The sequence below is a fragment of the Corvus moneduloides genome, chromosome 4, assembly GCF_009650955.1.
Source record: "Corvus moneduloides isolate bCorMon1 chromosome 4, bCorMon1.pri, whole genome shotgun sequence".
NCBI classification, from domain to species: domain Eukaryota; kingdom Metazoa; phylum Chordata; class Aves; order Passeriformes; family Corvidae; genus Corvus; species Corvus moneduloides.
This window is the reverse complement of record NC_045479.1, coordinates 60,913,063-60,929,154: the sequence shown is the minus strand read 5'-3', so window position 1 is coordinate 60,929,154 and position 16,092 is coordinate 60,913,063. Positions and strand designations below refer to the sequence as shown.

The 16,092-nt window shown below is 39.3% G+C and overlaps 1 protein-coding gene across 1 annotated transcript in view; it reads left to right on the top strand.

Annotated features, from left to right (window-relative positions):
* Window positions 1-16,092, top strand: part of PRKAR2B (protein kinase cAMP-dependent type II regulatory subunit beta) — an 83,029-nt gene that overhangs the window by 34,132 nt on the left and 32,805 nt on the right. The window lies entirely within an intron of this gene.

Below are 16,092 nucleotides of genomic sequence, written 5' to 3'. Positions count from 1 at the left end.
TGAGTTGAATGAAGTTTCATTTGTCTACGTAATAGTTGAAACATTATGCTGACAGTGATTGTCATGTAGAACATAATATGACATTAGTCAAACTTCTTTAATGATGATGGACTTGGGCTAACCTCTAATTTGTTACCTGCTTTACTGAATAATGTAGCCAAGGTTTCAGGTCACGGAACTTGCATGAACCTTTCTTGTTGCTGTGGAATTTGTTAAAAACCTGCATGAGAAAATGTACAAGTGTGTTGAAAATCTCACTGTTTTCCAAACCCAAGCTGGTTTGTGTGTATGGTGTGTTGTTGTGCTGTGCAGAGCTAGCAGATTGGGTCTGGAAGCATCATTCCCGTGGTCGTGGTGTGTTGTGCTGGGTGTGCATCTGCCTCAACTGGTGCTGGTTTGTGTATTCTTCAAGTTAACTTGGTTCTTGCTGGCTCAGAGGACTCTTTACCTTATTTCCATCACATGTAACAGATCCCTCCAAATTATGTATCATTAAAAGTTAATATTCTTGGGCTTTTCTTATTGTTCTGCTGTGTCATGTCCTTTAGGCTTCATTTTTGAGGTCTTTTTTCTCTTGAAGCATGGGGCTCAGAACCTGAATCTCATTTGTTTAAAGTACTATGAATCTGAAAATGTGGCATAAAGTCACCATGAAATGTAATGAGACTCATGACTGACTCATAAGAGTCAGGCGAGCAGGAGGTGTGAGATGTTCCTAGTCATTTCAGTATGCCAAGTTTAACATCCAAGTATAAAATGCTCTTTGTTTTCAACTTCAGGTCATTTTTAATAAATGTACTTCATAATGCAGTAAGCCTATCCAGACTTGTAGTTTTGCTAGTTTCAACCCCAGTCAAGTAGTTCCTTGTCAATGTAAAAATACTAGTGAAAATCCTCAGGATAACTGAGGAACTGTACAGAAAAAAGGAGGTTTGCAGGGTTGGTGCATAGCATATCACAGAATCACACAATGGTTTGGGTTGGAAGGGACCTTAAAGATCATTGAATTCCACCCCCCTGCCATGGGCAGGGATGCCTTCTACTATCCCAGGTTTCTCAAAGCCCCATCCAGCCTGGCCTTGAACACTTCCAGGGATGAGGCATCCACAGCTGCTCTGGGCAGCCTGTGCCAGGGCATCACCACCTTCATATATGTAGCACAAAGTAAGAAAATGTAATTAATTCCAAATATTCTTATGCTTTAAGTAATGATAATACTCCATGACGTACTGTACCTTGAGATGAAAGGAAGGATTCGTTAACTAGTGCTCAGTAACAGTGAGCAGGCCTCTATGCAAATCACATTTCATGTTTTAAGGAGAGTTCTACTGTGACTGATTGATAGCTGACGTTAATGAATGCAGTCCTTCTAACAGCTGTGTGATAAGCTTTTGCATTCAGAGAGTTTGATTGTTTGAAAAGCTAGTACTTGCACACAAAACCCACCCAATCAGTTATTCTTAATGTTTCTTTAATATTAAATTAACTTTTATTTTTAAAAGGAAACTAAAACCATGTTATAAGTCTGAAAATTTTGTGCATTTATTGGGGAAATAATTTCTGTGGGGAATTAATATTTCATGTATTTTGGTCTTGTTGTGGAGAGATAAAATAGTTAACTTATTCAGAATAATGAGTCGGGTGGTGTAGTATTGTCCAGATGTAAATCATATGAATACATTTCAAGCTAGAACAAGGTAATACTGCAGTCTATTATGTGTACTATTTTATTAAGGTAATAAAACTTTAGTTTATTAGTAGCTTTAGTAGTTAAAATAACTATTTTTCAAACAAGACAGCCTGTGAAAGGTGATAGTTCTTACTTTTCTTCTCAAATGATAAATGACTATCAGAGAGGTACAGTACATTTAAGAAACTTGATTGAAAAAATATAAAACTAAAAATATAAATCAGACTATGCTGATAATATAAACATTTCACAGGGATGTTTGCAGTCCTAGCCATATTTTTAAATACTTTTTTAAAATTGAACAATTGTTTGTGTAAACTAAGGCAATCAAGATAGCTTGCAAGTGGAAAAGCTGGTGGATAGTAGCTGTCAGGTTTGGGGTTTTTTTATGCTTTGTAGCTTAATAGCCTTCTGTAGTCAAAGCTGATTCTCATGTTTAGGAAATGCCATATGTATTATGTAGGCAGACCAAATGAAATGTAGGGGTTTTTTTTTTTCTCAAGTATTAATTTATCTTAATTTTAGGCTGTTTGGCTAAGAGTTATTTAAAAATTTGAATGTGCAAGATTGTTGAGGGTTTTTGAAGATTTTCTTCTGGTGGATATTACTCCAAGCTAGTGGTGAATATTCAGAGAGTTAGCTGTAGAGTGTGGTTTCATGTTGCATCTAGTTAATGATGCTGCAGACTGATTCTGGGAGTGTGGGACTTCAGGGTCCCTTTTTGTCATGCCTCCGCCCATAGGTTCTCTCTACTTCTCTTGCACAGCCTAGGAGTTGTGCTGCCTGAGGGTGGATTGATTTAAAAAAAAATGAAATACACGAGGTTCTGATGTGGTGATTTGCATTGAGTTTCCAACATTTTCTCACAGAGAACAATAATTCTCTACAATGGGTATTTTGATGTTTCTGTTATTCTTTGGTAATTCCTCATATTTTACTTGGTTACATAAGATACAGTTATTTTTCCTAACTGAGCTAGAAATTAAGCACCCAGAGTTTAATTGCTGAAGCACCTACTGAAAATAATACAGTACAGCATTTATTATTTAACAGCTGTTCCTGGTAACATGCTGAGAATGTATTAATGAACTGTCATTGGTATGTAGAGGAAAAAAGCAGAAGTAAGCTAGGATAAATTAACTGTTCCTGAATTCCAGTTCTTAAAATTTACCGAGCTACCTAATTTGGTATCTCTGATGTGTGTTTATTCATATGTGTATATATGCAATGTGGGCTCTATACATAAAATATACTTATACCATAGTGCTGGTAACATAGCTACTCACGGGCTAGTTAATAATGCACTCCATTGTTCTAGGCTATGCACAAAGAATAATAGATATCACACTCTTAAAAAGAGGAGTTTAGCAAGAAGAGGAGATTAAAAATACTTTATAGTGCTAGAATGAACAATGAGACAGCTGCAAGTAGTTAATCCTTAATTTTTCTTTTAAAATCTGGTGGCACTAAGACGAAAAGAAAGGAAAACAACTCTTGAGGTGATCAAGAGACTTGGATGTGGGGAAAAAGGGGAGCATGGAGGTAGAAGCAGCATGAAGTGGAAGAGAAAGCTGTGAATATTGTTCATGAGGTGAAGAATTAGTAGAAATTCCTGAACAAGCTGAGGTGGCCAAGAGATGCACTTTCTGAATATAGACAGATGCTTTCTTGCAATGGATAAGGTACTTATCTTGCTATGATAATTTTAATTTCCATTCAACCATGACCAATAGATAAACAAGTAAACTATCTCATTAAACACTGTCAGGAGCTTAGAATAATGCAACAAAACCAGCACGGGTTTGCTGCATAATGAGCTTAAATTTAGGTGTTTCCTAAACTAAAATACTGTATACACACAGTGAAACACTTCACAAGCAGGTTGGCGAGTACTTTACAGCACCACTATGAATAGTGATTACATCAGTGGTGGGCTGCCTGTCAGACCTCCAGCCTTGTGGTTGCACAGCAAGACAGTGTCACCGTATCCGACCCTGGACACACACCTGCACACTTCATCCCACACAGGCCAGGAGCAGGGTTGTCCCTACGGAGTGACTGGCCCTTCCTGCCCTAGTTGGCTGCACCCTCATCCCACGGCTGTGGAGGTGGGTGTTCTCAGTTCTCCCCGTGTCTGACACGCAGGGCTCATGCCTCTGCCTGTCATATGAGAGATGCCTGCATTTTGTCACCCCTTCAGATAGGACGAGGGAGGTTCTGTGCAGTCTCATTCAGGGGAAAATCTGGGAGCAAGTTTGCCAGAACAGTTTATTATTCTTCTTTGTGTAAGATGCCATTAGAAAGAAAGTGACAAAATAAAAGTTTCGGTCTGCAGTATCCTGAACCATTGTGTGGACTGGATTAGTCATGCCCACAGCAGCATTTATATATATCACTGCTACTTTTCAATTTAATAATTCCTACAGGAAGCATGACAACGTACTTAAGAAACACGGTGAATTTTACTGCATTTAGACTATAGGAGTCCTGTTAGTGAAGGAATGGCTAATTGCTTTCTGAAATTATGGAAGAGCATAGGTGACATTAGATTCAATGGTTACATAGGAAGATCAAATTGACATTGCTGGCCAAGAATAGAAAATGTCCCTAGGAACAATATTTCACTTGTGGTTTTCAATCAACTCAACTATATTGAGTTTTTCTTAAAAAGATTGGCACCCACTTTCCTGTGGCATATTAAAAATTGTCAGAGAAAGGCAGCTTACTGAAATGAAGTACTATTCCCTTTTATAGAGTAAGGCAGAAGCTGGGGTTGTACCAAAAATAATGGTGTGGAATTAAGTAACTGTAAAGTCCCCTTTGAAATGCTTAGGTAGGATGCAGCGTTGTTGTAGAAGCATATCAAGTGACAGAAGAAAGAAAAATAAAGGACTTTATTGATGAACCGGTAATTCCAGTTCTTCAAGAAGAATTCCTGGTTCTGCTTGTTCTGAGTGATAAATAACGCCCAAACTGAATTCAAGTGATGTTGGATTCACCTCTGTTCATAACACACATGTAGTCAGTCTGAAATTCAAAATGCTCAATATGTCACATTTCTCAAATAAGCAAGGACATAGCTGACATACAGTGGTATCTAATGCTAAAAGTCAATTAAGTGCTAAGGCTGCCATTGTCGTGGTGAGGAAAACCAGAAGAAAAAGTGCTGTCAGAATTTGAGAGTGTATCTACATTGCATGAACAGAGCACCGTAAGGAAGGCATGTTGTGCCTTGTCAGGGTCCTTCTTAAAATTGTCACACTCAAATAATTTGCTGTATAACAATAAGGGTGTGGTGCACCGAGCTGTAGGCACCTTAGAGCCACTTACACTCCATCAGACTTGGTGCTGTGACCATTTCCCTGGGGAACCTGTTCCAGTGCCCAATCACGCTCTGCATGAAGAAAGTTTTCCTAATGTCCAACTTAAACCTCCCTGGCACAGCTTCATGCTGTTCCTTTGGGTCCTGTTACTGGTCACCCGAGTGAAGAGATCAATGGCTGCCCCTCCCCTTCCCCTTGTTAGGAAGCTGTAGAGGTCTCCCCTCAGTCTCCTGTTCTCCAGGCTGAATAAGTCAAGTGACCTCATCCACTCCTTGGCTTTCTCCTTCAGACCCTTCACCCTTCATAGCCCTCCTTTGGACATTCTATAACAGCTTAAATCTTCATTGTGTTGAGGCACCCAGAACTGCCCCCAGCACTCAAGGTGAGGTTGCCCCAGAGCAGAGCAGAGCCGGACAATTCCCTCCCTTGCCCAGCTGTCCATGCTGTGCCTGATGCCCCCAGGACACGGGTGGCCCTCCTGGCTGCCAGGGCACACTGCTGACTCTTTAACTCTTGAAGAACTGATTTCAGTGATCTGCCCACAACACTTCTGGGTCTGTGGAAAGTTAGTGATAAAAGCTGTTTCCCATGCAATCCATAATCAAGTGATCCAGCTCCATTTCTTTAGTTTCTCTTGCATAATTATCTGCTGTGCACTTCTGCAAATGAGACAGTCACAGAAACAATTTAATTTGCTCTTGTCTCCTCTTATATTTTCTGGCAATTTGAGAAAAGTTCCTGTAGGAAAATGAAATATTAACATAGGCCTAGAGATGCCTAAAGAACACACACATTTGCCTCCACTCCTAACCACTGTTTTCATTCAGAATGTTTGATAAATAACGTCATGATGTTAAACTTGGGAGTACTTGTTCCTGTCCTGTTGTTACCTTGAGATTTGTTGCTTTTGATGCAGGTCTGAAGAAGAGTGTGTGTGCTCAGAAGCTTTTCTGCTTCCTTCCAGGTTCAGTTGTTTTGGCTGTTCTAGTGACAGATTCTGCCCATGAAACTTTTTCTTCTCTCGATTCCATTGCATGTAAACCAGAACTCTTTCATACTACAGTGTATAGTTGGACAGTAGTATTCTTGTTCAAAAGAAAACAAAGTTTGGGCTATCTCTGCATTACTTCAGGAAGTTTTTAAGTGGTTCATATTCAACATTCATTTATTCCTCTTTTAAAACTCCAAAACCTGAAACAGATTCTAGCAGGTTGTATCAACTTGTTTCCTTGTATACATGATCAGCAGAGGTTGAATATGAATTTTTCAGAGCCCATTGATGGAGCTGAGTTACAGAAATAGGCAAACTGTTGCAAATTAATGTCATGCCAGGCTTTAGATACAGATATGTTTAAGCTGTTTTGTCATAACACAGTAAGCTTAAAAAAAGAAGAAGAGATTTAGTAGATGCATACTATAAGGCAAAAGTTGAGGTGGTGGAGGAAGGGAGAAAGAAGACAAGAGAAGGGAGAGAGGGAAATGGTAGCAGTAAGTACATAAGCCTTGTGCTCTGCACTAGGTTGCTATAGAGAGGGCTCTCAATATTTGTCCCAAAGAGGTGGCAGGGGATGAAGGAAATAAACAAATAGTGATTAGCCTAATTTTTACACACACAAATATTTATGCTATGCTTCGGGGAACTCTCTGACTAAATATTTAGTAAAGCAATAGACTAAACTGCACAGGAATGTTGTGTTATCTCAGAAGTTTTCAGGAAAGGTAAGACCTTTTCTTGAAGGAATAGAGGTGTAATTCATACTGCAGCAGTGCATAGATGATTTAGGCAGATGGTTTAGATGATTTATTGAAATTTCATCTGTATTTCTGTGTTTGTTTAGATGTCCTTGCAATCACGTATTTCTTGGCTGCATTTTATAAACTGACTAAAATGTACAGAGTAATCATTTTTGAATTGTACAAGTTGGTAAAGCTAGACAGCAACTGTTTCTTTAGAAAATAAGAGAGTTGTGTTTTGAGCTCACAAATTACTGTGTATCCCCCTTTATGGGAAATTGTAGTTTTTCAGTTTTTCCTGCTGTCTTTGTATTACCTTTGGAAAGCATTCTGCATGTGGTTTTGTATCAATAAAATCAATAATTGTAATTTTTTCAGCTATTTGTCTTGTTTCAGACATATGAAATATAAACCAGAGATTGGTGTTGAAATATGAGTCAAATTTGTCTTAATGGACTGTTGCCCAGCCAGTTTGAGGAAGAGCTCAGATATCCTAGCAAGATATCAAATTGTTAGACTGACTGACCAATACCTTTAAACTGATTTTATTTGTCTTAACTTGCAAATAAGATGGGTATGGGAAAGTGTCACAGTAGAGCTTGTATTTATATGCCAAGCCCTTCCTGCAGCCAGCAGTGTGGCGTCAGCTGTACCAGTGTTTGGGAATGGTCCTGTTTGGGACCATGCTGGAGCCGGGTCTGGGCGAGTAGGTGTGGTGGTGCCGGTTCCGAGCCGGAGGGGTGGTTGGGTACCGCCGGCTCCGAGCTGGAGGGAGTGGTCAGGGTTAATGTGGTCAGGTCGATCTCTGTGGTGAGCATTCTTTGCATGTGATTCACTCCCTCTTTTTTCTGCACTTTTGTTATTAGTGTTGTTGCTGTTACTGTTCTTTCCTTATCTTAGTGCTGTTTCCAGTAAATTGTTCTTATCTCCACCCATGATTTTTACCTTTTGTGCCTCCAGTTCTCCTCTCCAGCTCGATGCAGGGGGAAGGGAGATGAATGAGTGGCAGCACAGTTTGGAGAATCTCAGTGGGAGCACTAAATTCTTAAACCTCAACAGTCATACTGTGTTCTGTTTTAACCCACTTCTAAGTTTGCATTCATTATTGATAATCTCACAGATCCCAATAATAAATGATCACATAAGATAATAATCTTCAAATACTTTTATCAGGATGCTCATAACTCATGATTTTAAAACAAATTAAAAAAAAAATTTTTTTTGAATGAGAATGTATCTGTTTTGGTAAAAGAAAGAGGAAGGATTTTAAAATCAATTAGGAGCAGGTGTGTATTGATAGTAATTATTTAATAGTTCTGATCTTTCTTCTCTAAAATATTTCAGTATCTGTGTCTACAATAAGCTCCTCTTTGGTTGCTGTGCTATGTTGCTCTTCCACACTTATGTTAGGTGAGGGGGGTATGCTCCCTCCACTGTAACTGATAGAGCATGAATCTGTAGGCTGTCATATCTGCTTACCAGTTTTCCAAAACAATTCCATTCCATCTGTGACTTCATGTGGTTTGACTTTCATGCTATAGAAGATTTCTCCTGAAGGATAAAAGATGAGTAAGATAAGGCATGTTATACATAGCAATTTGTTCAAAATGGAATAACAGTATTTGTTGTATTAATGTGAATGCATCCATAACGGGTTAAGGTGAATAATTCCTTTTCTTGTTCTAATAACAATTTTGTATGAAAGTGAGAAAGATGGATTTCTGGTGTCTTCACAATTATTGTGAAGAATTATAATGAGCATGCCAGATTGAAAAATTGCTCCAATTTTTCTTTGCTACAATGCCACAATCTACTCGTGAGGAAAATTGTGTGTATTTATTACATAGAATAGGAAACAGAACTCCATGAGAAAATAAAGAAAAATGAACTTGTCAGAGGAAATATTAAATGGAAGTGTTAAAGCCTTGTTTAGTTTTCTTGTTAAACCTGAGATTGCATGGACACACTAACTCTTTTCCCTCTAGATACGCAAGGAAATAACAAAAATGTGGAGATTCAGTTTCAAATAACCTGTCACAGAAGAGGGACCCCTATCAGCCTAAACTCAAAGCTTCAGTCAGTGTTTGAAACCATCTTTCACACTGAACATCAGCTACACACTGCAAGAAAATTGGGAGTTTATATCCTTAACACTGTTTTGCGAGCAGTCTAGTAAGTGATGAGTGCATTTTTTAAGGCACAAATTCAACGCCTACTTGTCAGCCTTTTTCTCTCCTGCTATCACAGCCTGAGTTTTGGAAATACAGCTTCAGATTGGAGCAGTACTGTAGCAAAACTGTGCTCTCTGAGCTGGGGACTTGGAACACTGAAAGGGGGAAGTCCTACATAATAATTACTTTCTAGTCTCTCATATTCTTGCCAGTGAGCAACAGGAAGAGACGTCTTTCTTTCTCCTGCTAGCACTGGTTTGGGGACTACTTTCACACTTATTGGTTGGTCCAGAGCTGAGTACACCTACTCTTTTGTTCATTTTTTTTGTCTATCCCATCATAGTAATATATTATGTATAGTAATATATCATCATAGTAATATACTAATATCAAAGGTAGTCATGCAGGTCACAATTTAATTTTTTTAGGCATTTTCCTTACTGAGAAGATAAGCACTAATCTTAATCTTTATTTTGAAATAACAACCCCATTTATGCTATCCATCTGGGAATAAGTTCCTGGAGGATACCACACATCATGAGTTTGGGGTTTAGGCTCAAACAGATGAAGTCAAAGAATCAGCCAACAGCAGACAAAAATGTGTGTGTATGTATTTATAAAGAACATAGCAGAAATATCTCCCTATATAATGCTTACCTACTGTTCTGTAGGATTTTTAGACATATCACAGAATCAATCACATTTTCTCATGGTTAGTGTGAAGGAATGCTTCAAATGCAAGACAGCTAAGAAAGAAAAAGAGAAATACTGACGCCTACTGCGTGGCATAATTACACTGAAAAAGATGAGATCCTAATCTAAAAGATCTTCCTGAGGTGTGCTCCTGGGATCAGTTTGTTCGTGAGTAATTACAGCATAGAATCCAAATTGTCATTGTGGTTCAGTATTGCCTAATGACATGAATATGTTAGTGCATGTTGGTGAAGACTGTACATTTCATTAATTGAATTTCGTAGCTGTACAAGTCAAACTGAGTGGGAAGAACAAGTATGGAGTGCCCCATAGTTCATCCTAATATGTATGGGGCTTATTAGACCGACACAGTTGGCTTCTTTAATACGCCATCCAAGAAAGTAGTCTGTTGCAAGAATGAGGAAGGGAAAGTGGTACAGTTCTTATGGGTCAGTTCAAGAAACGCAGTCTGCATGTAAAAAACACTAAAAGGACTGTTGGAGAACTGGGGGAACACAGCTGTCAAGTAGCAAAGCAGAGGAAGCAGAGGCAGGAGTAACACAGTGTGGCAGTAGCTGATACACTGATTAGTAAGGGCCTAGAAGAGAAGAGTAGGAAGCCTATGCTTGATGCAGTCAAAAAGAACAATTAAGTGGGATTTCACATCCTTTGTGGTACGCCTACCGCCAAGTGCCCAGCAGCAGTGCTTGTTGGGTGTGAGACACCCTCACTGCCTGCGCTGTGCACATTCCCATCTCTGCAGAAAACCTGCCCTGAAAGGGAAGGAAGATTAAAACACATGATGATATAAAATCTGTGCTGCATAAAGGAGACAAAGACTGCCTGCTATTAGAGGCTGGTTTGCTGCAGTCTGACACAAATGTTAGCTGTGTATATTGCCATGCTAATACCCTGTTACCTGCTGATGCAATTGTGCAGCTCATGGTATCCTCACACCTGACACAGGATGCCAATTACTTAAAACCTTCTGCACAGAACTGGACTGTGGAATGACAAAGAAACTGTAGACTTAAAGTTTAAAGTAACAGGAGTAATTTAATTCCTGTAGATGCTCTGGCCCCCACAATGATGAACTATTACTGTCACTTAACATAGAACATAAAGCTGGCCTCACAAATTGGCATATAAGGCACTTAGTTAAATGGCACACAGCCTAATGGTTTTTGTTTTCTAGGTTTTTTAGTTAGGTAAATCTAGCAAAATACAGTGTGTAACTATTGGTGTAGAGAGATGCTTTAAGTGGAACATGATGTTCATGATTTTATTAAAAAAGGAATTAATTTGGAAAAAATATTTAACAATAGGTGCAACCCACTAAGTAATGGTATTTGCTATATTTGCCTGAAAGTCATAAGCCATTTTGTTACATACTATCATTCATTATGTATTCTAACTTTCCAAGTAAAATTTCTTACACGTTTTCTTTCTGAGTAGACCTTGTGCAGACAAGGTCTCAGGGCTGCCAACTGGCTTTCTTTGTCAGTTGTTGTGGCAATGATTTCCCAAATTATTTTTTAATCTTTATTTTTTATTTTTTATTTTGGTGATCAAATTGGGGTGGAAAACACTTGAAATTGTGATATAGTGCACTGACACTTGTTTGAAATGCTTGGTTTGAATTACAAATTTTTCAAGAATGTGCCAGCTTTACTTTTCACAAAAAAAAAAAAAAGTAAATTTTATCAAGTTACAGAATGTTTTTATTCTATTAAAAAACTCTTTTCTCCTGTACTTAGCACCGGCAAGAACACACCAGTGTTCAGTTTCGGGCTCCTCACTACAACAAAGACATGGAGGTGCTGGAGTGTATCCAGAGAAGGGCAATGGAACTGGGGAAGGGTCTGGAGCACAAGTCTGATGAGGAGCAGCTGAGGGAGCTGGGGGTGTTCAGCCTGGAGAAAAGGAGGCTCAGGGGAGATCTTATTGCTTCTACAACTGCTTGAAAGGAGGTTGTGGCCAGGTGGGTGTCAGCCTCTTCTCCCAGGTAACAAGTGACAAGGGGAAATGACCTTCAGTTACACCAGGGCAGGTATACGTTGGATATTGGGAAAAATTTATTCACTTAAAGAGTGGTGAGGCATTACAGAATCACAGAATAATGAGGTTGGAAGAGACCTCCAAGATCATTGAGTCCAACCCATGCCCTAACACCTCAACTAGACTATGGCACCAAGTGCCATGTCCAGTCTTTTTTTAAACACATCCAGACATGGTGACTCTCCCACCTCCCTGGGCAGACCATTCCAGTACTTTTATTATTCTTTCCGTGAAGAACTTTTTCCTAATATCCAACCTATACCTTCCTTGACGCAGCTTGAGGCTGTGTCCTCTTGTTCTGTCAGTTGCTGCCTGGTGGAAGAGACCATTGGAACAGGCTGCCCAGGGAAGTGGTGGAGGCTCTCTGCCTGTAAGTGTTCAAAAAGTGAATCGATGTGGGACACTGTGATATGTTTAGTGGGTATGGTGGTATTAGGTCAAAGGTTGGACTGATGATCTTGGAGGTCTTTTCCAACCTCAATGATTCTATGATTCTTTTAAGTAACTGGACTTACATAATTTTGATTACTGAAAAATGCCAATAATGCCCATAATTCTGGCATATCCATACATTTCTGGCAAATAATAGGATGTAATATTTTGTGGTTCACCTCTCGTCATTCTTGTTTGGTGTTGGAGCAAAGTTCTTTCAATATCTGTGGCATTTTCAAGGCTGGAGCAAAATCAGTTTCAATGTTAGGTGACTTTCAGTTTAAGGACTGTATATGTGACAAAATAGCTTTAAAATCTATCATTAAAATCTTTACATTAAGATTGAATTATTAAGTAGAAAAAAAGTACACCAGAAGTTAAAACTGACTGATCACAAGTGACATTTTCTGTCATGAATTTTTAAACCTTTGTATTCAGGACTAGGCCTTATTTTTTAAAAGTACTGAATATGTCCCATTGATGTGAATGAGAAAAAAGGTGCTCGGTTGGGTGGAGGTTGAGGTCGCAAGTGTTTGTATTGTGCAAGAGAGGAAGCGAATTTCAGTGGCATTTCTGTTCATTTCACACTTCTCACACAGGGCTCTTTAATCAAAACACAACATGACTGAGGGATCATTTGCAAAGGCATTATTTATATGAGCAATTGGAATTGTCTCTATTTATAGACTGGTTGCAATCACATCCGACGACTGGGTTTCTTAGTGCATTTATCATTTGAGTGGTGCCAGCAGGAACTCTGCGTTTACATCCCCATGCTGCCATTTTTAATGAATACTTCTTTTTAATGAAATTTCTCAATTTTTCTTCCTGGTGTTGGTTTCATGACTGCAGTTAGACCTACCACCGTCCTTCCTTCCTAAGGTAAAATCAGCGCACTTTAATGACTGGGTTATGAAATTGCACATCGATGCAGTGGGTAGAGCATACGTAAGTGACTTAACAGAATGGAATAATGTAACTCTGAGCTGGCTGGATTAATAGAAGCAATTTGTTACTAGCCACCAGGGATGAGCATGTACACTTCTTCTAACAACCAAATGCTTAGCATCATAACTTTTGGAGAGTTTTAACCCACGTTTTTATTTTGTGTTCTGCACAAAGTGAACTGGGAGTGGCATGACTTCATGTTGTCCTCTTATTTCTGGGGCGGATTGTGTCCAATGAAGACTATTCTGTTCTCCAGTTGAATCATTGATTAGTTGGTACAGACACAGACATGTATTGGGAACTGTCTGCTGTATCTCTTTACCTTCTAACAGAGATACTAGGGGGGACAGATGTACCAGCATGAGGGAGCAAAGTCTCTTATCTCTGGTATATCTGCCATTCTCTGTGTCCCACAGGCTACCCGTGCTCTCTGTACAGTGCTTTTATGTGTTGTCTCTAATTCTTACAGAGCCACATAGTCATTACTTGGCTTCACCTTTATGGGTGTATTATGTTAAAAACATTTAACTTCATGAGAGCCTAAAAATATGCTGTGGGCCTTCTGCTGTGCCCACTGAAACCTGTGGTAATGTTTATACTTTTTTTTAAATGAAGGTTTGATTGATTTTTAAAAGTTTTTTAATTTTCAAAGGTGAGTGTATTTTGCTTAGAAGTTATGAATGGATTTATATGGTGAGGAAGATCTTAAAATTTCATTACTAGCTCGCTGAATTTTTTTTATCTTCCCTCTTACACTGTGCCTTTTCTTAGATTTTCAGTGGTGACAGCATAATAGCAAACGCTTTATTTTGAACTGTTCTTGAAAAAGAATAAAAGAAAATGCGAAAAGCCTGTTTCTTACAAGGTGTAAGTGTTTCAGTAGGAATTCATGTCTCTATTAGAGAGTTTTGTTATCATCAATAAATTATTGTGTTTTTCTGTGAATGATACTCTACATGAATATTGACAGTGTCATCACTACATCCTCCTCCTTACTGCAGATCACACATTATTTTCCCTTGGCAGTATCTGTAGGGACCTGATACCTGATGCTCCCTCATCCTTGGAAGGAGGAGTGGGTTACAGCGTAAGCTGTAACAAGCTCAGAGATGTGTCAGATCCTTTAGCCACTCTGCAGACATGAACCACTTTCTGCTTAGGCAGATTTTCTTCTGCATGGTGGATCCTGTTTTTTGTTTAAAGCAGTAATGTCTTTATAATTTATGTCTATTGCTGTGAGACTTGGGAGGTTTGAATTCCACCTTTGATCCATATGAGAAGTATTTTTATTGTTTAGAAAGCGATGCATTCCTGATGAATGCTATATTTGCTGTTCTCTTAAATTCAGCAAGGGAAGGGATCAGGTGCATGTGTTGCACAGGAGTAGAGCCATGAAAGCCACCAAGGCCTCACCTGGGTCAGGTGTCTGAGGTTTAAGTGACCCTCTCGGTCACTGCCAGGGGCAAGCACCACTTTGTGCACCTCTGGGACAAAACTGATTGGGATGCCGTTCCTAAGATGACTTCTTAACAAAGTGTCTTTTTCCAGACTTGTCATGATTAAGATGAGACCAGTGGAGCCCATGGATCTTCAAGTCTTGTGATATGGATGAAGCTTCTGTGTTGACACTTTGTAGCACTGGCTTACCAAGATGTTAAGCATATATCAGCTTTCAGTTTCAGGCCCCTCTCTACAAGGTGCTGGAGCGTGTCCAGAAAAGGGCAACGGAGCTGGGGAAGTGTCTGGAGCACAAGTCCGATGAGGAGCAGCTGAGGGAGCTGGGGGTGTTCAGCCTGGAGAAAAGGAGGTTCAGAGAGACCTTACCAGTCACTACAACTGCCTGAAAGGAGGCTGTAGCCAGGATACAATCAGCCTCTTCTCTCAGGCAGCTAGCAACAAGGAAAGAGGACATGGCCTCAGGCTGTGCCAGTGGAGGTTTTGGTTGGACATCAGGAGGAATTTCTTCACAGAATGGGTTGTTAAACGCTGGAATGGGCTGCCCAGGGAGGTGGTGGAGTCACCATCCCTGGAGGTGTTCAAGGAAAGACTGAACATGGAACTTGGTCCCATGGTCTAGTTAACAAGGTAGTGACCAGTCAGAGGTTGGACTTGATGATCTCAGAGGTCTTTCCCAACCTAGCTGTTTCTGTGAAAATAGTTTCAAATGAGCTACACAGAAGTTTCTTTACCATGAAACAGTAATGAACTCTGGTGCCCCTAATGTTAGAGGCATTGGGGTACAAACACCAATAGCATGCTCAGAGCTACAATCAATAGCATTTTTGTCTATTATGCATTTGGCTGTTTGCAGTTGCTGGAGCTTTTCCATGTTTTGATGATCATTCTCCTGTAAATCCCATTATCCAGACTTTTCAGTTTCTTCATATTATTCATTTCTCTTTGTGCATATCTAAGATGGAAAATGTTCACCAGACTTCAATGATCTATACACTGGCTTGTGTGTACTGTGCAACTTTGAGAGCTTCAACTAGTTGTAAATAACTTTCCCTTTGCTTTACTGGTTGGCCCACTGAAAGGCCCCTGAGTATAAAAAACCCACACTGATTTATAGGTGTTTATATTAAGTGTAGTACCTCCAAATTCATTTGTCACAATATTCCAAGCCTGGAACTGTTTATTTTCAACACTTGTAGCTTTCAATTTTTATTACTTTTTATTGTTTTCTATGTCTTTATAATTAGAATAGCTTTATTTAGCATACCAGCTAGTGGTACCAGTGGGTACCTCAGCAGCCTGATTCATTCAACTCAGTGTGGTTCATTCAGCTGGAATATTTTTGTTATCTCCTAGCTGTGCTGTTATCTTGGTAACTTTTACACTGAATGATTATTTAATCATTAAACCTGAAATTTCTAGAAGTCTTGAGGGAACTGTATACAAATTAAATCAAGAAGTTCTTTAGCACTGCTGCTTACACACAGGGCATTTATAAAAGAATACAATTTCCTTGGGGTACCTTCATCTTTCTCTATGGCCTTGATTATTCCCTCTAAGTTTGATCTCTGAAAGAACATTCTGTTAC